The sequence below is a fragment of the Aquarana catesbeiana genome, linkage group LG10 (assembly GCF_042186555.1).
Source record: "Aquarana catesbeiana isolate 2022-GZ linkage group LG10, ASM4218655v1, whole genome shotgun sequence".
Taxonomy (NCBI): Eukaryota; Metazoa; Chordata; class Amphibia; order Anura; family Ranidae; genus Aquarana; species Aquarana catesbeiana.
The window spans coordinates 26,895,148-26,918,120 of NC_133333.1; positions in this window are offsets into that span (position 1 = coordinate 26,895,148).

The window sequence follows — 22,973 nt, forward strand, 5'->3', positions numbered from 1 at the left end:
GCATGGGAGTCGCCCCAAAATCAATACCAGGCCCTTCAGGTCTGCTATGGATATTAAGGGGAACCCTACACCAATATTAAAAGAAAATGTCATGGGGGTCGGTTCCAAAATCCATACTAGACCCTTATCCGAGCACACAACCTGGCAGGCCGCAAGAAAAGAGGGGGACGAGAGAGCACCCCCCCACATGCCCTCAACATGGGGAGGGTGCTTTGGGGTCCCGCCCAAAACACCTTGTCCCTATGTTGATGGGGACAAGGGCCTCATCCCCACAACCCTTGCCCAGTGGTTGTGGGGGTCTGTGGGTGGGGTGCTTATCAGAATCTGGAAGCCCCATTTAATAAGGGGGCCCCTAGATCCCGCCCCCCATGTGAATGGGTATCGGGTACATTGTACCCCTACCCATTCACCAAAAAATAGTAAAATGTGACAAAAAACAATAGCCGTTTTTTGACAATTCCTTTATAGTAAAATAGCTCTGAGTGGTCTTATCCCCCGAGCCGTGTCTCCCACAATAAAGGGATTGTTATGGATTTTGGGGGGTGACCCCCATGCCATTTTTTAAAAATTTTAGTGTAGGGTTCCCCTTAATATCCATACCAGAGCTGAAGGGTATGGTATGGATTTTGGGGGGGCCCCCACGCAATTTTTTTAAATGCGGGGTTCCCCTTAATACCCATACCAGACCTGAAGGGCCTGGTATGGATTTTGGGGGGACTCCCACACAATTTAATATTTAATGCAGGGGTTCCCCTTAATATTCAGACCAGACCCAAAGGGCCTGGTAATGGGGGGATAACATTTTTGTTGAATTTTGGCATGAGAGGGTCCTCTCTGAATCCATACTAGACTCGAAGGGCCTGGTATAGACCTACTGGGGACACCATGCAGTTTTTTGCAATTTTTTTGGCTGCTTTTTTTGTACTTTAAGTGGGGAAGCCACTGACAGCTGAAGATTCATTGGTTAAGGATGCAGCAGCTGGCTTCCCGGCCCCCCGGTTAGCAAACGGCTATATACAGTGTTAAAAAAATAACCGCAAAACACATCAAAACATCACAAACGCAACAGTTGCATTTCTGGTGCAGTTGCTTTGAAATCTATTACCCGCAAATCGCGTGAAAAAAGTCCCTGACCATTTCCAGAAATGCACTGGCTGCAAATTGAACTAGTACCATAGGAAACCATGTTAAAATGGACTGTAGTCACTGAATGAGTGTTTCTGAAAACTGCAAAATGCACAAAAAAAATGCATAGGTATGAACATAGGGTCAGGGCCAGTTCACACTAGAGTGAGAGGAGAGGCTCTATACAGGCACTATTTTTAGCACCTGTAAAGCGCCTCCAGTGTGAAAGCAGCCTAAAATTTAAAAGATCTTGCACTTCCCCAAAACCACCACCCCCAAAACTAAGGGTCCTTTCACACTGGGGTGGTTTGCAGGTGCTATTGCGCTAATAGCACCTGCAAACCAACCCGAAAGTGCCGCTGCTTTCATTCCAGTGTGAAAGCCCCGAGGGCTTTCACACTGGAGCGATGCACTGGCAGGATGGTAAAAAAAGTCCTGCCAGCAGCATCTTCGGAGCGGTGAAGGAGCGGAGTGTATACCGCTCCTGCCCATTGAAATCAATGGGACGGCGCGACTATACCGCCGGCAAAGCGCCTCTGCAGAGGCACTTTGCGGTGGTTTTTAACCATTTCTCGGGCGCTAGCGGGGGGTAAAATCGCCCCGCTAGCGGCCGCATACCGACGGTAAAGCGCCACTTACAATAGCGGCGCTTTACCGCTGATGCTGACGCCCGCCCCAGTGTGAAAGGGCTCTAATTAAAAAAAAGAAAAAAAAACAACAAACAAGCTCAATAATTTACTTTTATTTTGCCAGCAGAAACTAAATGATGTACATTTACTAGCTTCAAAAAAAAAATGCTACAGGATATATGGTGCTACATTTAGCAAAACAGTTAGCAATTGAGTTTTCAGGGCCCTGCTCATAGGAGCTTACAATCTAAAATGTGTCTAAACCTTAGAGTGGACACAGCTTTACTGTCAGTGTATAATGGGCAACACATCACATTTTTATCTGCAAGATTATAGAAACATACTTAACAGTCATTGTTCCTACAAAGCATTCCAACATAATATTAAAACAGTCATGTTCTAAATATAACACCCGCCACCACCCCACAAATCCACACATATACATACATTGGTGACCATGTTCTTCTGGAAGCTGCATTTCTGTGTATATGATTAAGCAATGAGAAAAAGAGTAGAAGGTCAGCACATGCTCCCAAACCATGTTTGCATGGTCAGACAGGAACAATACACACACAACATTGAAAGCATGGCCACATAAACCCACTTTTGATGGAAAAAATGCACAAGAATTTCAGCAAACAGCCCTAGGTGGGCGTTTATCAATAGGCACAATATCATTCTCTCGCCCCCACAAATCACAGCAAAAAACCTGGCCTTCTCAGGCCAAACAAACCCCCCCTACAGCAGCCCTTTATATTAGGTAGGTTGTATTGTTAACACTGACACACGCCCAATAGAAGTACACACCTACCAGTATCTTTCAATCTGTCTCTTCATGTATGTCTAAAGTGATTGCACCTGATGGGCAGGAACACATATTACTATTTGTAACTGTGTTAGCCCTTGGCTATGTGCATCAAATCTCCAACTACAGGCCAAAGATCGAAGTCCATTTGTATGCACATAAAGCAACAGTTTTCTAAGCATATGTACCTGTGCAGTGTAAACCCTACAATTTTAAATGTCCAAGTCCCTGGGCATGATTAGTGCTAACAAACATTAACATCAGTCCCTGGCTGCAATGAGCTTCCAATATAAAGTCTAAAACTAACTTTCTTACATTACAGACTATTTCGATAGGAGACAAATAAAATGCCAGCATGTCTTTGGATTGTAGTGAGAAACCCACACAGGGAGAGCATATAAACTTTGACACAAGCATTAGGATGTTGAGGAATTGAATCAGCAACCTCAGTGCTGCTAGACAGAATTACTACCCACTTAGCCAGTAGGCAGCCTCACACATGTTCTCTGCATCTCTGTGGTGTGAACCAGCCCTAAGTCCATAGCCATGCTCAGTGTCACAAGCAATATACAATATATTGGCCTAATTATTGGGACGCCTGCCTTTAAACGAACATGAACGGTAATGGCATCCCAGTCTTAGTACGTAGGGTTCAAAATTAATTTGGCCCACCCTTTTCAGCTATAACAGCTATAACTCTTCTGGGAAGGCTGTCCACAAGGTTTAGGAGTGTGTCTATGGGAATGTTTGACCATTCTTTCAAGTGCATTTGTGAGGTCAGGCACTGATGTTGGATGAGAAGGCCTGACTAACAGTCTCTGCTCTAATTCATCCCCAATGTGTTCTGTTGTGTTGAGGTCAGGACTCTGTCCAGGTCAAGTTCCTCCACCCCAAACTCGCTCATCCATGTCTTTATGGACCTTGCTTTGTGCACTGGTCCAAATCATTTGATGGAGGGGGGATTATGATGTGGGGTTGTTTTTCAGGGGTTGGGCTTGGCGTCTTATTTACAGTGAAGGGAACTCTTAAGGCATCAGCATACTAAGACTTTTTGAACAATTTCATGTTCCCAACTTTGTGGAAACCGTTTGGGGATGGCCCCTTCCTTTTCCAACATGACTGCACAAACCAAGGTCCATAAAGACATGGATGAGTGAGTTTGGGGTGGAGGAACTTGACCTGGACAGAGTCCTGACCTCAACACAACAGAAAACATTGGGGATGAATTAGAGCAGAGACTGTTAGTCAGGCATTCTCATCCAACATCAGTGCCTGGCCTCACAAATGCACTTCTGGAAGAATGGTCAAACATTTCCATAGACACACTAAACCTTATGGACAGCTTTCCTAGCCTTCCTGGAATCTGTTCTAGCTGCATAGGGTGGGTCAAATCTAATTTTAACCCTACGGACTAAGACTGGGCTGGCCATTAAAGTTCATGTGTTTGTAAAGGCAGGCGTCCCAATACTTTTGATTGGATAGTGTATCTGGCAAGAATTACAATGGTGGTGGAACCCTCCTACACATAAATACTACATTTAGTTTTAGGACCTGGGAGATAAGACAACTTCTCTATATGAAGCGGCATGTTTGGGAATCAAACCCAGACGCTCAGGGATGCTAAGCAGAAGTTCTAACCTCTAAGCCACGGAGTTGACACATGTGAAAACCTCCCACATATAAATACACATAAATACTGCATTTCTTTGGACATACAAGTGATGGAATTCCATTACACAAGAGTTATTCTTCTTGATTTATTTTGTGATATTTGGTGGTTCTTTGTCGGTGAGTGTAGAATAGTGATATTACCCTCAAATTTTTGGGAATTACATTTTGATTTCTGATGTTGGTACACATATCACATTTTTTGGGCTCAAATTATGATTATTTGGAAATAATAAAAAGCACACAAAATTGTAACCCATTTTAAATTTGCACCAGCAATGGTATTGTTTGTGCTTTGTAAAGCCAGGTGTGAGTTTGGGTAAAGATTGTTGTGTGATGGAGAAAAACAAGTGAAAGTGACAGAGAAAAATATATTTTACCAAAACATTCCACATTCTAGCATTCATATAAACAAAATATTTGAAGTAGAAGCAACAATGTTGCAAAGGAAAATATATTTCAGAGAAAGATACATTTCATCTCAACATTAAAAGGATTTATTTGTGAAAGTTACAATTGTTCCATTAGAATCAATGGCTAAAACTTGCATTGGACTATAATAGCGCAGATTTTCACTTCCAAAAAATGCTCTTTAACTCAGCGCTCATTTTGGTATTTACTATAGCGCCTTGCAAAAAGATATTGTTGCTAAAATGAGAGCTATTTGCAAGGTCGTGTTGGCACCTAGTTGTACAAAAACGGGGAATTTATCTCTTCTCAGACTTTTAAAGATATTTCAGTGTAGAAATCACTTTTTCAAACAGTTTAAAAGCAGATTATCTTTAACCACTTAAGCCCCGGACCATTTTGCTGGCCAAAGACCAGAGCACTTTTTGCGATTCGGCACTGCTTTGATTTAACTGACAGTTGCGCGGTCCTGCGGCATGGCTCCCAAACAAAATTTACGTCTTTTTTTTCCCCGTCAATAGAGCTTTCTTTTGGTGGTATTTGATCACCTCTGTGGTTTTCATTTTTTGCACTATAAACAAAAAAAGAGCGACAATTTTGAAAAAAAAACGCATTATTTTTGAATTTTTGCTATAATAAATATCCCCCAAAGAATATAAAAAAACATTTTTTTTCCTCAGTTTAGGCCGATACGTATTCTTCAACATATTTTCTGTAAAAAAAATCACAATAAGCGTTTATTGATAGGTTTGGGCAAAAGTTATAGCATCTACAAAATAGGGGATAGTTTTATGGCAATTTTTTCATAATTTTTTTATACTAGTAATGGCAGCGATCAGAGATTTTTATCATGACTGCGACATTATGGTGGACACATCGGACAATTTAGACACATTTTTGTGACTATTGTCATTAATACAGCGATCAATGCTATAAAATTGCATCGATTACTGTACAAAATTTCACTGGCAGTGAAGGGGTTAACCACTAAGGGGCGGGGGAGGGGTTAAGTGTGTCCTAGGGAGTGATTCTAACTGTCTGGGGTATGGGCTAGCAGTGACACGACACTGATCGCTGCTCCCAATGAGAGGGAGCAGACGATCAGTGTCCTGTCACTAGGCAGAACGGGGAGATGCTGTGTTTGCATCGGCATCTCCCTGTTCTTCAGCTCCGTAACATGATCGCGGGCACCCGGCGGACATCGAGTCTGCAGGTCCCGTGGGCACAGTCATGGAGCTTATGGCAGGCGCACGCACCACCGGCAGCGCCACGCATGACAGGAAACTCAAAGTACCATACAGGTACATTACTTTGCCCAGCCATGCCATTCTGCCGACGTAAATGTACAGAAGGTGGTCGGCAAGTGGTTAAATAATATACCGCATATTTCAGTACTATTTAGGCAATTATATCATGCTCTAAACATTATTTCCATGTGCACTACTCCAGGTTTTAGCAGAGTAATGCCCCGTACACACGGTCGGATTTTCCGATAGAAAATGTCCGATCGGAGCGTGTTGTCGGAAATTCCGACCGTGTGTGGGCTCCATCGGACATTTTCCATCGGATTTTCCGACACACAAAGTTGGACAGCAGGAGATAAAATTTTCCGACAACAAAATCCGATCCCGTCAATTCCGACCGTGTGTGGCCTGTTCCGACGCACAAAGTGCCACGCATGCTCAGAAGAAATTCCAAGACGGAACAGCTCGTTCTGGTAAACTTAGCGTTCGCAATGGATACAGCACTTTCGTCACGCTGCAATGTTAAAAAGGGTTAAATACAGCGCAATCTCTTCTTCTTTATAATGTGACAAAAATTAAGTAGTTTTGCTGCTCATATTCACACACACTTCTCACAAACTTATTTCGTTACCATTTATCGTGATTCCCTCAATATATTTTGATTTCTCACATCTGACAACATATTTTTGTATATTTTTTATATATTTTTTGGCTTGAATGTAGATTCTTTTTTTGTGTTTGTATTTTTTTTTTTTTTTTTTTTTGGGCCATTTTGATTTGTACTCCCGAAAATGTTTGTGTGTGTTTTTTGTGTCAAGTTCCCACAACACCATTGATATGTTGTTCTATTTAATCTGTAGGAGATTGTTTGGTGTTGTTGTCCCTTGTTAATTTCACATTGTACTTTAGAAATGTACCTGAATCGTCACTAACAAACTGTCATTTTTGGATGAAAACACACACAGGAGAGTAGAATTTACCTAAAAAATTTTATTAAGGGGTCACAACTAAACAAAGAGGGAGGCAACGCTGGAGAAACTGCAGAAGTGGGTGAAGCCTTGGACCCCCAGGGCAGACATCAATAATTTTAAAGCCAAATTGGTGGCCTGAGGAGTCCTTATCTAAGGGAGTGCAGTCTGGTCCAGAAGTCCCAGAGATCCGGAAAGCAGCAGATGACATCTGTGTCCCCAGGCTGTGGTCATACGAGAGACTGCAGCTTCTGTCAGACCAGACTGAACCCAGGGCCATCACTCTTTGGTCTTCCTTCCACGCTTCCTTCCACGCAGTGGCTCTGGTGGTGGAGTTGTGGCAGCAGGAGGAGGAGGAGGATGGTCCAACTCAATGACATCCGTCTTGGGTGTTAGTTCCCCACTCACCCCCTTACGTAGGACTTTGTACAGAAGGTCCTCACAGAGCCTGCGTTGACCCTCCTGCATGCCCTGCAATTTGGTGGCAGCCATGCAGGCAAAGGCCTCTTCAGGAGTTGGTAAGGCTCTGAGGGACACAGAAGCCTCCTGGATGAGCCTGAATGCTGAATCCTGCACGGGACTCGGAGTGGCCTTCCTGGCTCGTTTATGTGGCAGGCGGAGGGGAGGAACCTAAGACTCAGTCAGGCTGCGACTGGTTCTAGGCTTCTCCTGGCTGACACTTAGCCCCGCCTCCTCCTGGCTGCCACTAATCCCCGCCTCCTCCTGACTGCCACATTCCACAACCTCCTCCTGGCTGAGGTCTTCCTGTGTATGAAAAAGGGACATAGTTTGATTTTTTATTCATCAATCACACACAATTTTCACCTCCTGACTGTTGCAAATTGAATGTTAACAAATATAACAGACTATCCTTCTGAGCCCAGCATTTTTCATTCTTGTCCCAATTTTGGGTGCCCACTACTGTCTATTGATATGTAAAACACTTTCAATCAGCACTTAGTGATCAATACTAACATCTAGTAAACATCATTTATTTATTGACCAGAAATCAGTAGAACAATGCTATACCTGACTCCAGCTGGGCTCCTCCACTTCTTCCTGGCTGGAAGTCCCAGGTTGGACATCGGAAGCCTCAGCTGGTATGGAAGGAAGCGTGGAAGGAAGAGTAGAGAGGGATTCACTGACTTCAGTGTGGTCTGACAGAAATCGCAGTCTCTCGTAGTACCACAGCCTGGGGACATAAATGTCATCTGCTGCAGCTCCGGACCTCTGGGAATCTGTGACCTTCTTGCGTTCCCTAAGATATGTGCTCCTCAGGCCACCAATTTTAGCTTTTAAATAAGGGATGGTTGCTGTGGGGACCACCGGCTTCACCAACTCCAGCAGTTTCTCCAGCGCTGCCTGCCTCTTCTGTTTGTGATTATAGTGGGGGTGTCTCACTTGCCACAGACAGGGCAGCTCCCTGTATTTGTCAATGAACAGGGGCAGGAAATTGTGGTCATTGAACCCATCCATTTTCTCTGCAAGACACAACACAAGACAAACCCTAATGTCAGGCCAAACTCCCCTAATCTTGTTACAATATAGGCTTCCATTTCGAAGCAGTATAGGCGCAAGTTTAGATCTTACCTTCGTTATCACGATCGGCGTCTCCGATGCTCCTTCCTCCACTCACAGATCGTACGTAATACGCACATGTGTTACGCTTTATACACACTGCGCATGCGTATAACACCGCCCACCCCTGACGTTCTTTCTATTCTATTCCCCGCCCCTTTTCGTTCGGCGCAGTGGGGGAAGAGCACATGGCGGATAGACAGCAGGTGGCTGCTAATTGTAGCAACGAGGAGGAGGGGGAGGAAAGGCCGGAGCCTGAAATGTCCCGATCCAGAAGGATATTTAAGGACTCAAATATGTCCTTTGGGGAGATGTTGGAGATGGTCAACATCCTGAAGAAGGCCGACTATGATGGAAAGTATGGGCCTTACCCCAACCCCAATGTCTGAAAGGCCAAGATCATGGCGAAAGTGGTCAGGAGTCTGCACCAGAATTTCGGGGTACGACGATCGAAAGATCAGCTCAGGAAGCGGTGGTCGGACCTCAAATTACGAGAACATGAGCAGTACAGAAAGATCCGGAGAGTGCTGCAAAAAAGTAAGTAGTTGTGCTGTGTTCCTATTCTTTTTGTGGTTATTACGTTCGTGCTGCTCCATGTGCTTTTAGGAACTGTTGTACAGTTTAAAATGGCAACTTTCATGTTCATGGGCACATTATTCGTTCGGATCAAACATTTTTCGTTCCAACTATAAAATACCATTGTTTAGGCCATATGCATTTGGCCACCATTTTGACGCCCTATACTTGTCTTCAAAGAATTGGGTTGTGTAGATGGCTTTGTTACTAGAATGAAATGCAAACTAGATTCTGTGTAAGGAGAGGACACTCAGCAGCTGTTTTCACATCTGGACACTGGAGCACTAGTGTGGGACAAAAGAACACCATTTTTATTAGGGGGCCACACAGGTGCTCCAGTGTATACTATAGGGGGGTCTCCATCTGTGAAGCTTGTACCAAACAGGTAAAGTATTGCAGCTTGACAAAGGACACTAAAAAAGCTACATCTTGGAACTCTGCTAAAATAGACAATTGTACCCCACTTCCAAGCAATGTTTCATCTTTATAGTTCTGCCATCAAATATCTGTGTGCTAATTATACCATTTTTGCTTTACATAGGGGAGAAAAGACTCGGAAGACACCCCTCATCCGAGGAGACCAGAGACCCCCCCCTCTGGAAGAAGGGGAAATCCCCCCAACACAAGCTGAGCAGGAGGAAGAAGACGTGGTGGAACTAGTCACCACAACAGGTGAGTGTCTGCAACCACAGGCTCAGATAAGAGATGGATGGCGGCATTTTTTTTAGACCTAATTTATTTTGGGGTTCCTCTCTTTTTAGGTGATCGTGAGGTTGTGGATCCAGATCCTTTCACATCCGAAAGTGCCCAGATCCTGATCGGGGAGATCATGGGGTGTAATTTACAATTGGAAATCATCAAGCAAAACATCAATGATGTTATTCCAAAAAATAAAAAAATCATTGATGTTTTGGGGCGAGTTTAAAGCCCCTCAAAATCACTTTCTTCTTTTGTGTGCTACAATGTGCTAAATGTTTTTGTGATTTTTCCCAAAGCCAAATTTGGAGGATGCACACAGTGTGTCAACATGTGCTATCTGCCATCACGGGAGATCAAAGGAAGCGTTTTGGGGGTGCAACCCCTTCCTCAATAATAAAGTAGCTGAGAGGAAGTGCTTGCTCCCCCAAAACACATACTTTGATCCCCCGTGATGGCAGCTAGCACATGTTGACATTGGCAAAATTGTGTGCATCTTCCAAATTTGGCTTTTCCAGGGGTGATTTCCCCCCATCTGAACGCAGTATCAAACACAGTTCCTTAATACTCATGTATGATATTGCCTTCAAGTTCTACTAAATGTGAACTTTGTAAGTTTAAGATTTGTGTCTTTCTTGTTGGTTTTACACAGGCCTGTTTTATGTAAAATGGACATTTTGAGTTTTGATAATGCCACCACAAAAATTGGTATACCACAAACATGTTGTTTTTTTTTTAAAAAACCTTTGGTAAATGCACATGTGATTGTGCAGGTATTAAAAAGATTGTTAATCAAGAATGTGTGGATTATTGTCTCAACGCTACAACACTTTTGGGGTGATGTAATTGCTGTTTTCATTGCAAATGGGGGTTATTTACTAAGGGCAAATCCTCTTGGCACTACAAGTGCAGTTTCAGTGCATTTGCAAGTGCACTTGTAGTGAAATGTGTTTTTGCATTTAGGAAATAACAGCCAACAGTGCTTTGTATAAGGTTACACAATCACGACATTTTCTGCACTCAAAACATTTCTGTCAGGGTCAGCTAAAACAAACACAAGCAGTAAATGTCCACCAAGAATTTCTTTTTTTTTATTCTAAAAAGGCTTCACAGATTGTCTGGCATATTGATAGCCCCCCTACCCGCAAAGAACTCCAGGTAGCGTAACCGGACATCACGGGCACTCAGGGAGGGCAAGCCAGGACGGCCACTTTCAAGCGCCGTCAGTGTGGTTTGATGTAGGATTCCGGCCTCAGGCCCAACTGAGCCAGCATAGTTGGCCGAATGTTTCCTTAAAAAGTTATGGAGAACACAGCACGCCAGTATAATATGGTTCAGTTTATACTCCGCCATATAGATGGGTCATAAATAGGCGGAACCGGCTGGCCAGGATTCCAAATGTGTTCTTCACCACTCTTTGGGCTCTGGCCAGCCGGTAATTAAAAACCCTCTGTTCCGGGGTGAGGGTCCTCATTGGGAATAGCCGCATCAGGTGGTCCCCCAGCGCAATTGCTTCATCAGCAACGAACACAAATGGGAGTCCTTCAACATTGTCCTCTGGAGCTGGCAAGTCCAAGCTGCCATTCTGGAGACGCCTGTAAAACTCCGTCTGGGCGATGACTCCACCATCGGACATCCGGCCATTCTTCCCCACGTCCACATACAAGAAGTCGTAATTAGCCGACACCACCGCCAACATCACTATACTATTAAACCCCTTGTAATTATAATAGTACGACCCCGAGTTGGGTGGTGGGACGATGTGGACGTGTTTCCCATCAATTGCCCCTCCGCAGTTAGGAAAGTCCCACCACTGGGCAAAGTGGGAGGCCACAGTCTGCCATTCCTGTGGCGCGGAAGGAAACTGTTGAGGAAAAAACAATAAACATTACTATTTTTACTCAGAAACATGGCAAGCAGATTATACACAAACATTATGGGGCAACCTCCAGATAGCATTTACTAAGGGGAATTTAACAAGGCCAAAGTATAAGGTACACCTATCATATTCCCCCTCCCCCCCTCTCATGGGCCATTTCTAACATTATAGGGGGTGTGTGGAAATCTTGGACAGGTAACCCTCTTCACTTCATTGAGAGATGAATGCCTAAATAATGGGTATTACTTTGAACAGACCCTCCTTAGTTACACTATTGGCAGACCACTGGACAGGTAAGAAGTGTCATAATACAAAGATATAAATACACATTGTACACATTTGAGGACATTTGGACATTCTGCTATTACCTATCAAGATAATAATAGGATACAAAAACTTTAAACAGTACCATTTGAAAGTATACAGGCAGGCCCTTGCACTACATGCTTTGGGGAATTCATCCATAAATCTGACCACAAAAGAGATGGGTATAGTGTGTATGGGTTTGGCAAAGTCAGCAGATAGATGATTGAGGATAGAGAATTGGGATCAGCTGACTTAGCAGTTGGGGGAGGGAGGGTTACTAAAAAATTTTGGGGGACACCACCAAAAAAAAAACTCTGGCACTCTGCCTGAATTTAAATCAAAAATAACATTTCCAAACATTTTAGGGGGTGTTTGGGGTAAAGCACTACTATAGAGCTGATAAAATACATTGTTAAGTGACTACATGAGGTGAATATAGGGCAGGAGACACCATGCTGGGGAGGTTATTGAAGGGCAAATATGTATGAAGGACATAAAATAATAATTACATAAAAATCCAGCATGCATGAGAACAAAGGGGACATTCACAGCATATTACAATCATGGTAATTAGGGAATGAGGAAAGAAATACAATATATTAGCAAACATTCAATACAATAAAATGTGATATAAAAGGATAAAAATCTTACCTTCATATACTCCTTCTGCAGGACCTGGATGATGGCAGAACAGGTCTCTGGGATAATGATCCCCAGAGCCTGGGGGGAGATGCCTGTCGAGAACTTCAAGTCCTGCAGGCTTCTCCCTGTGGCCAAATACCGCAGGGTAGTGACCAACCTCTGCTCCGGAGTGATGGCTTGCCTCATGCAGGTATCCTGCCTGCTGATATAGGGGGTCAGCGAAGCCAACAAACGGTGAAACACGGGGTCCGTCATCCTGAGAAAGTTCCTGAAATCATCAGGATTATTCTCACGGATCTCACGGAGCAAAGGCATATGAGAGAACTGGTCACGCTGAAGCAACCAATTCTTGGTCCATGAACTCCTCCCCACCCTGTCCATGGACTGGACTTGTGTCAAGGTCAGGACCCCAACACCAAGCCCCCGCACAGCACGAACTCTACGAGGAGTACGCATACGAAACATGGCTAGAAAACAGTCGGCTGCTCAGAACGAAGTAACAGAACGCACTGAAGAACAGCAAGGCCTGTGAAGAGCGACCTGAAAAACAGCAACGAGCGGACAAGATCGCACAGAAAATTCCAATACGAACTGACTGCACGCACTGAAGAGCAGATACAAACCCACAAGCACAAACTGAACGGCAGAAAACGATCTGAAAGCCACGAGTCTGAAAAAGCGCGAATCGTCTCTCACCAAACTTTTACTAACACGAGATTAGCAAAAGGAGCCCAAAGGGTGCCGCGCTTGGTTCTGAACCAGCCTTTTCTAGTCTTGTCGTACGTGGTGTACGTGACCGCGTGGTTGGCGATTGGAAATTCCGACAACTTTGTGCGACCGTGTGTAGACAAAATAAGTTTGAGCCAACATCCGTCGGAAAAAATCCTAGGATTTTGTTGTCGGAATGTCCGAACAAAGTCCGACCGTGTGTACGCCCTATTAGGGTTTGGGCGCTATTTGGTTTCAGGGAACTATAGTAAATTTGATTTTGGGAGTATTTTCTCACCAGCGCTATAGTGAATACCCTTTTAGCGCTAATTTGTGGCAAATAGCGCTGCGGCACTATAGTAAATGACCCCCATGGTGACATTTAATTATACCTGTGCACTTTTTTCAATATTAAATCTTATTGTTCATTATCTAAAGCATGGATGAGAAACATCGGAGTAGATTTAATAAAATTGGAGGGTGCAAAATCTTGTGCAGCTCTTGATAGAAGCCAATCAGCTTCCAGTTTTTTTTTTTTGTCAAAGCTTAATTGAACAAGCTAAAGTTAGAAGATGATTGGTTTCTATGCACAGCGGTACCAGATTTTGCACTCTTCAGTTTTAGTAAATCAACTCCGGTGTGAGCACAGTTTACAATAACATTAAAATAAAAAGAAAAACAAAGTCTATAATATTTTAGGAAAATCTAAAACCATGGTGTATAACATGTATTAAATGATTGAGGTTACTGTGTCTTTGGAATTGCAGAGCACAACAGAAAATAATTCTTCCAGTGTAGACCAGTCATCTTTCATGATAGATTCATTGTTGTGCACTTTGGATGCTGTGATAGATGGAATCTGAGGGTCTATTAGGATCCTTTAAGGGAAAAAAATGAAATTAACCGCTTCAATACTGGGCCTATTCTGGCACTTCTCTCCTTCATGTAAAAATCATAATTTTTTTGCTAGAAAATTACTCAGAACCCCCACACATTATATATGTTTTTTTTAGCAGACACTGTAGGGAATAAAATGGCAGTCATTGCAACTTTTTATCTCACACTGTATTTGTGCAATAATTTTTCAAATGCCTTTTTTTTGGAAAAAAAAACAGTTTCATGAATTAAAAAATAACAAAACAGTAAAGTTAGCCCAATTTTTTTGTATAATGTGAAGGATGATGTTACGCCGAGTAAATCGATACCTAACATGTCACACTATAAAATTGCGCACAATCATGGAATGGCGCTAAACTTCATTACTTAAAAATCTCCATAGGCGATGTTTTAAAACTTTTTACAGGTTATCAGTTTAGAGTTACAGAGGAGGTCTAGTGCTAGAATTGTTGCACATGCTCTATTACATGTGGCGATATCTCACATGTGTGGTTTGAGAGGCGTTTACATATGTGGGCGGGACTTACGTGTGCCTTCGCTTCTAAGCGCAAGCTACTGGGGACGGGGGCGTTTTAAATTTTTTTTTAATTTTTTTTTTTTTTTACTTTTTTTATTTATTTTTACACTTTTTTTAACATTTTTTTAAATTACTTTTATTCCTATTACAAGGAATGTAAACATCCCTTGTAATAGGAATCTATGTGTCAATAAGACCCCACATCTCTCCTCCAGGCTGGAAAGCATGAGATTGGGAAAAAAAATTTCACCGATCTCATGCTGACAGCCGCGATCGCGCTTCTTTTATTTCCGGGTCATAACGTCGCGCCCGGGCCTCCGACGGTCATAGAGATGATTGGTGACCATCTGGTCACCAGTCATCTCTATTGTCAACATCCGGCGCTGGCCGATTCTTTCTCCGGGAACCCGATGGCACGGGAGAGCCCGGAGAAGCAATAGATGGTGGCGGGAGGGGGGGATGTCCCCTCCCGTCGCCTATAAGAACGATCAAGCGGTGTAACTGCCACTATGATCATTCTTATTGTGCACAGAATCGCCGGCTGAAAAGAATGATATCTGAATGATGCATCTAGCTGCAGGCATCATTCAGATATCACCCCACAAAGTAGAGGACGTCATTTGACTACAGCCGGGTATTGAAGTGGAGAACAACTGGATAATTTTATAAAATTTTTATTATTCATGTAAAACTCAATAGGTGTGTATTATTCATTCAATAGGTTGGTATTTTTCATTCAAGCTATTTGTTAAGTCATCAAAGTTGTCTCTTTTATATTATACTATATTATCTGAAAAAAAAGACTATACGTTGCCTTTTGCATAATGGAGTTGAAAATCATTGCTTTCAGTTAAAATACCAAAGAAAAGTTTCTGAAACCCTTAATTTAATTTTTTTCTGTAGTAGATCTTTGTAAATCTATATACAAGATATAGCAATAAATACTGTAGATGAATACAAAAAGCACTGGTGATTACTGAAGACAGAGTATTTCCACCCAATCTTTTTTTTTTCTCCTTAAATTTTGACAGAATGATAAAGGATAGAATCTTATGTCGCGTACACACGGTCGGACTTTTCAGCTACAAAAGTCCGACAGCCTGTCCGACAGACTTTCGACGGACTTTTGGCAGACTTGCGGCAGACTTTCTAACGAACGGACTTGCCTACATATGATCACACAAAAGTCCGATGGATTCGTACGTGATGACGTACACCGAACTAAAATAAGGAAGTTGATAGCCAGTAGCCAATAGCTGCCCTAGCGTGGGTTTTTGTCCGTCGGACTAGCATACAGACGAGCGGATTTCTGGGTCCGGCGTAGTTATGACGTAAAGATTTGAAGCATGTTTTATATCTAAAGTCCGTCAGATTTGCAGCTGGAAAAGTCCGCTGAAAGTCCGGGGAAGCCCACACACGATCGGATTGTCAGCCGTATTTTGTCAGTCGGCGTCCGTTGGACTTTTATAGACAAAAAGTCCGACCGTGTGTACGCAGCATTAGGCTTTTTTTTTTGCTGTCTGTGTCCCCATTAGGGAGTTTTATGCTCAACTCTTATCCAGACAACCATTGTTATTGAGATAGGAAACCTGAAGAGAGAAGGTCATAAAAACCCGACAGAAGTTCTAAACCTACCCCATTCTATAAATAAGTAGTCAATGTATTTAGGTGCTGTTGCCTTATGAGTTGTGAAAGCTCCATTAATAGCTGTAAGTTATTGTAATTATGAATATATTTAATTTAGCTTGTATCTATGTAGGGCCATTCCCAAATGAGGGTGAGCTTAGGACTGTGGAGTCCTCACCAACAGTACACAAGGTTGTTGCTAGGGTGTAGTTAAAGCCGGGTGTCTTAGACAATGGTTGGGTGGGGACGTGTCAATAACAAATCCAAGGTTGAGTCAGGAAAGTCTGGTCAAACAAATGATCAAATCTAGGGAGTCCATCAGGTCAGAGGTAGTAGTGAGCAGGATCAGTGATTTTAGGCAAGTGCAGGTAACAGGGTCTAGTCATGCCGAGAACAGACAGCAACTAGGAGTGCAACTTGCTACAGATTAAAATACAGGAAAAGGGATTTAGCAATAACTACAGAACTAAAAATTTCAGTGACAGGAACCCAGAGCAAGATAAAAGATACAGGAAAGCAGTCTCGCCCAAACCCTAGCACCAGGAATCTAAACACTACATTGGACCATTAGGCTATGATGCTGGGTACTTTTAAAGGAGTATAGAGCAATCAGGAGGTAAGCACTTAGCTATGCCCTGCATGTGTGCAGCTCATCTGAACAGATAAAGAGGACAGAGTTTGTTCACACCAGCACAACGGAAAGGGGTCTATAGCAGTGAAAACCAGGCTGGACTGCAGGAAAAGAAGAACATGAGCAAACTTTGCATCCCTGTGCACTGGTGATCAGCTCAAGCCCCATCTATGGCAGAATTGCTGTTTAAATATAGTAGAAAACTCCTGTAGTAATTCCCCGAGGTGGTGAATGGTTGGTGCACTTGTCTTGTAGTGTTCTCCTAGCACTCGAGCAAACATGGAGATAAAGGAAAGCCAGCAGATCGATCTTCTACAATGAATAAATGTATTAATCCAGATGTGGCACAAAATAATACAGGGATTACGTGTTTCGGCATGTAGCCTTAGTCATAGCCATAGGCTGTATCATTTTGTACCACACTTGGATTAATACATGTATTAATTGCGGAAGATCAAGCTGCCAGCTTTCTTTTATCTGCAGAATTGCTGTTTGGTATAAGAGAAATGGAAGAGCTAGTTTACATCTCTCATGATCATTTTTTGAAATTCACCTCAGTCTGGTCCTGTTGCCAGCATTTCCAGATGACAGCTGAATCTAAATTGCTAATTGGGGAAATGTCAAAAGGCATATTTTTCTGAGAATGTGGCATGCTCCTACTTTACTTCCTTTTGGGAATGAGCTCAGCCCTATCTTCCCAAATTGCACTTGCACTGGTAGAATAATTGTGGGAGGAGGGAGGTGGAACGGAGTTGGGAGCCCCATTCTTCTACCCCCTTTCATCTTTATAATAGCTGCTGGCAATATTCGCATGTAAAATCCGGCAGGCTGGTGTACCCACGTTTATCTGGAAGCCCCTTAGGCATGCGTACGGGGTGTGCTGAGTGTGCCTGGGCACATCCTAAACACCTGTGCCAGTTGTCAACCAAGAACTGCCTGTGGGAGTTCTGTGAAAGGCTGCATCCAATGAGTGTGCAGCCCCTACTATGAAATGGCACAGTTTCACATTGAGCCAATTGAATGCTTGCCAGAGCCGCTCAATGTGTGAAACTGTCATGTAATGTAACTGCATGCAGAGAGAGACCAGCTTTCAAAATTCAGCGTTGATTTTGGGGTGAGCGGGACCCAGCAGCTATGGAACACCAGCCAACGGGATAGGATCTGGGCAGGCCGCTACATGTATATGGCCCCGTCCCCTTTCTTAAGCAGCCCAATCATTGGCTGGTGTTTGATAGCTGCTGGGTCTTGCCCATTGCCGACATCACCGCTGATTTTTGGCAGCTGGTCTCTCTCTGCATGCAGTTACATTACATGACAGTTTCACACACTGAGCAGCTCTGGCAAGCATTAATATCGGCTCAGTGTGAAACTCCCTCTCCTCTGTCAGTGCCAATCAGTGCCATCTGCCAGTGTCAATCAGTGCCAATCAGTGCCACCTGCCAGTGCCAATAAGTGCCACATGTCAGTGCCAATCAGTGCCACCTGTCAGTGCCAATCAGTGCTTCCAGTTAGTGCCATCTGCCAGAGTCAATCAATACCACCTGTCAGTGCCAGTCAGTGCTTCCATTTAGTGCCATCTGTCAGTGTCATTCAGTACCACCTGTCAGTGCCAGTCAGTGCTAATCAGTGTTTCCAATCAGTGCCACCTGTCAGTGCCAATCAGTGCTTCCAATCAGTGCCACCTGTCAGTGCCAATCAGTACTGCCTAATATCAGTGCCAACTGATGCCACCTATCAGTGCCAGTGCTTCCAATCAGTGCCATCTGTCAGTGCCACTCAGTGCCCATCAGTGCCACCTATCAGTGCCCATTAGTGCTGCCTAAAAAATGCCCATGTATGTCACCTATCAGCACCCAGCAGTGCTAACTATCAGAGCTGCCTATCAGTGCCCATCAGTGCTGCCAATCAGTGCCACTAAATGCTGCCAATCATTGCTGCCTATCAGTGCTGACCAGTGCTGCCTATTAGTGCCAGTCAGTGCAGCCTATCAGTGCCATTAGTGCTGCAAATCAATGCCACCAATCAGTGCCAATCAGGGCCCATCAGTGTTGCCTATCAGTGCCAATCAGTGCTGCCAATCAATGGCAATCAGTGTTTTCTATTAGTGCCAATCAGTGCCGCCTATCAGTGCCAATGATTGTTGCCTGTCAGTGCTGCCAATCAGTGCCAATCAGTGCACAGAGTGCAGGGATTTGGAGAGGAACTCAGCAGCCAGGCACATTGTCCCTGGGGGGCAGTCTGGTGGGGCACAACTGAAATCTGTTGATGTTTATTCATTCCACATGACAATCTTTAGTATAATAGGTAATCACCACACTGCTATTTACAATAAACTACTGGTGGTACAATAAAAACGTGTCAGTAAAAGGCTTGTCGCTAAGCACTGTAATGTGTTCCCACCAGTGGCGGTGCATCCATTAAGGGTGCACTGGTGCCACCCCCTCTGTCATGCCACCCCCCCCTATATGTAAAATGGATAGATTCAGGAATAGCTTGAATCTATCCATGGCCACTGTAGACGCCTCCTATTCAGGCATCCGGACCCTTTTCAGATGCCGGACGCCTGAATTACCGTGGCAGGGGTGTTTTTTTAAGCACCTGTGGACTCGGAGCGCAGAGCATTGCGCTCGGAGCCCACCCAGATGTGTTAGAAAAGTAAATGAATATTTGCTTTTCTAACATTGAACCGCCTCTCCGCCAATCAGGAAGCGTGGGTCTAATACCCGTCACCTGATTGGCTGAAGGCGGAATGGAAGAAGAGATGCATGGGAGGACAAAGAAGTATGGAGAATGCAGGAGCCATCGCCTGCATGTCTCATAGCTCACCGTCATCACCTGCTGCCTGACCCGCCACCAGGATGGGGTGTGTGCTGGGCATATGGCGAGCGGGTGAGTGGGGGGTCACAATGGCTGCATATTAAGGGCACAGAGGCTACATATGATGGGCACAGAGGATGAATTTGATGGGCATATGCAGCCTCTGTACCCATCATATGCAGCCACTGAGACCCCCCCACTCGCCCGTTTGCTGTCTGCCCGGCACTTACCCCATCCTAGGTCAGGCAGCAGGTGATAGCAGTGAGCTGTGGGACATGCAGCGGGTCAGGCGATGTCTTCTGCATCCTCCATGATTCTCTATCCTCCCGTGCATCTCGTCATCCATTCTGTTAGGCATCCAATAGGGATGTCTGTGCCTTCAGCCAATCAGGTGACGGGTATTAGACCCACGCTTCCTGATTTTTCTAAAACATCTGGGTGGGCTCCGAGTGCAATGCTCTGCACTCCGAGTCTACCTTTTATGAAGCCTATTAGAGCCTTTGGCTCTATTCAGGTGCTTCAAAAAAACAACCCCGTCGCTGTAAATCAGTCGCCAGAATAGGGGGTGCTATGCATGAATCTATCCATTTTACATATAGGGGGGTGGTGTGACAGAGGGGGCGGCGCCCATGTGCCCTTAATGGATGCACTGCCACTGGTGGGAACACATAACAGTGCTTTTATTTTTACCTCCAGCAGTATATTGTAAATATTAGTGTGGTGATTACCTGTTATATTAAAGATTGGCATGTAGTATCAATAAACATCAACAGATTTCAGATGTGCCCCACCAGACCCCCCCCCCATGGACAATGTGCCTGCCTACTGAGTTCATCTCCACATCTCTGCACTCAGTGCAATGATTGGCACTGATTGGCAGTACTGATTGGCACTGATTGGCAGCACTGACAGGCAGCAATGATTGACACTGAGAGGCGGCACTGATTAGCACTAATAGAAAGTACTGATTGCCACTGATTGGCAGCACTGATTGGCAATGATAGGTGGCACTGATTGGCACTAATAGGGAGCACTGGTCGGCACTGATAGGCAGCACTGATTGACAGCATTTAGTGGCGCTGATTGGCAGCACTGATGGGCACTGATAGGCAGCACTGATAGTCAGCACTGATGGACACTGATAGGTGGCACTCATGGGCATTTATTGGCAGCACCTATGGGCACTGATAAGCAGCACTGATAGGTGGCACTGATAGGCACTGAGTGGCAGTGACAGGTGGCACTGATTGGAAGCAATAGCATTGATTGGCGGCACTGATTGGCATTATTAGGTGGCATTGGTTGGCACTGATATTAGGTGGTACTGATTGGCACTGACAGGTGGCATCGATTGGAAACACTAATTAGCACTGACTGGCACTGACATGTGGCACTGATTGGCACTGACTGGAAGTACTGATTGGCACTGATTGGCACTGACAGGTGGCACAGATTGGCACTGATTGGCACTGACAGGTGGAACTGATTGGAAACACTGATAGGTGGCATTGATAGGTGGCACTGATGGGCACTGAGTGGCACTGACAGGTTGCACTAATTGGCACTGACAGGTGGCACCGATTGGCACTGACAGAGGAGAGGGAGTTTCACACAGAGTTGATATTGACGCTTGCCAGAGCCACTCAGTGTGTGAAAGTGTCATGTAATGTAACTGCATGCAGAGAGAGACCAGCTGCCAAAATTCAGCTTTAATGTCGTCCTGACCTCAAACCGATAGAACACCTTTGGGATAAATTAGAGTGTAGACTGCGAGCCAGACCTTCTCGTCCAACATCAGTGCCTGACCTCACAAATGCGCCTCTGGAAGAATGGTCAAACACTCCCATAGACACACTCCTAAACCTTGTGGACAGCCTTCCCAGAAGAGTTGAAGCTGTTATAGCTGCAAAGGGTTGGCCAAGGATTGAACCCTACGGACCAAGACTGGGATGCCATTAAAGTTCATGTGAGTGTAAAGGCAGGAGTCCCAATACTTTTGACAATATTATATATATATATATATATATATATATATATATATATACACACACACAAGCAAGTATGTTTGAGCTTTGGGGTACACACCCTAATGCAAAAGGCTGTGCATGCCTATGTTGGGTACATTTTACCCCTACCCATTCACCAAAAAAGTGTCAAACAAGTAAAAATGACAGGAGACAGTTTTGACAATTCCTTTATTAAAAAAAAGAAAAGAAAAGTGTCCTGTGATGTAAATTCATCTTCAATCACGGCACCGACGGACTCGAAAAATAGAAAAAACAAAGCATGCGCCTCAGTGGCAGGCGTCCCGCAGACTGCTGTCTTTTCGCAGTGACAGCTGTTATATAGTCAAGGGCGGGGCCACCTGGAGACGTAACTGGGTGATCCCATCCCCTTCTGACGCCATGTGACATCATGTGACATTTTACATTTTGGCACTGGGTTCCATTTAAAATCCATACCAGACCTGAAGGGCCTGGTATGGATTTTGGGGGGACCCCCACGCCATTTTTTTTAAATGTTGGAGCAGGGTTCCCTTAACCACTTCAATACACTTTTTTATATATACTACACTGTACTGACTGAATATAGAGTCTACACTGAATATATAGTCTACACTGAATGCAGAGTATATATATATATATATATATATATAGACTGTATATATAATGTATCAAATACACTGCCTGCATGCCACTAAGCTGCCAAATCTCTCTTCATTCATTACAATATATACGGCCGCTGTGTAAGCAGTCTTATATAGTGCGGGAGGTGGACTGGGGTGGACTGGAGTATGGGGCGTGCACCTTGCCTTTGGTCAATTATAGCTCTCTCAGCTGACTGTGCTGTGATCGGCCAAAGCATGCTGGTCAGGTGCATGCTTTGGCCAGTCATAAGACTCCAAGGCACTGCGATCTCGCAGTGCATTATGGGGCGTTCCGCGGCACTCAAATTTGCCGCGAACTCCCCATAATGTTCGGTATTCAGCGAATGGGCGAACACCCGAGGTTTGTGTCGAACTTACGTGCGACTCGAACATCGGGCTCATCCCTGTTATGGACTAGGAGCCCTGGGCTCTCCTGGAAAAGTAGCACTGTTAGGGCTGGGCTCAGCCCTTCCTTTTCTGAGCTGATCGCTCAGCTGTCGGCTAATTGCCAGCTCCCATCTCTCTCCACAGTTACCCAGCTGTTGTTGATTCTGCTCGTCAGTCCTGCCTACTTAAAGCCGTCCAGCTCACTTGATCTCTGCCTTC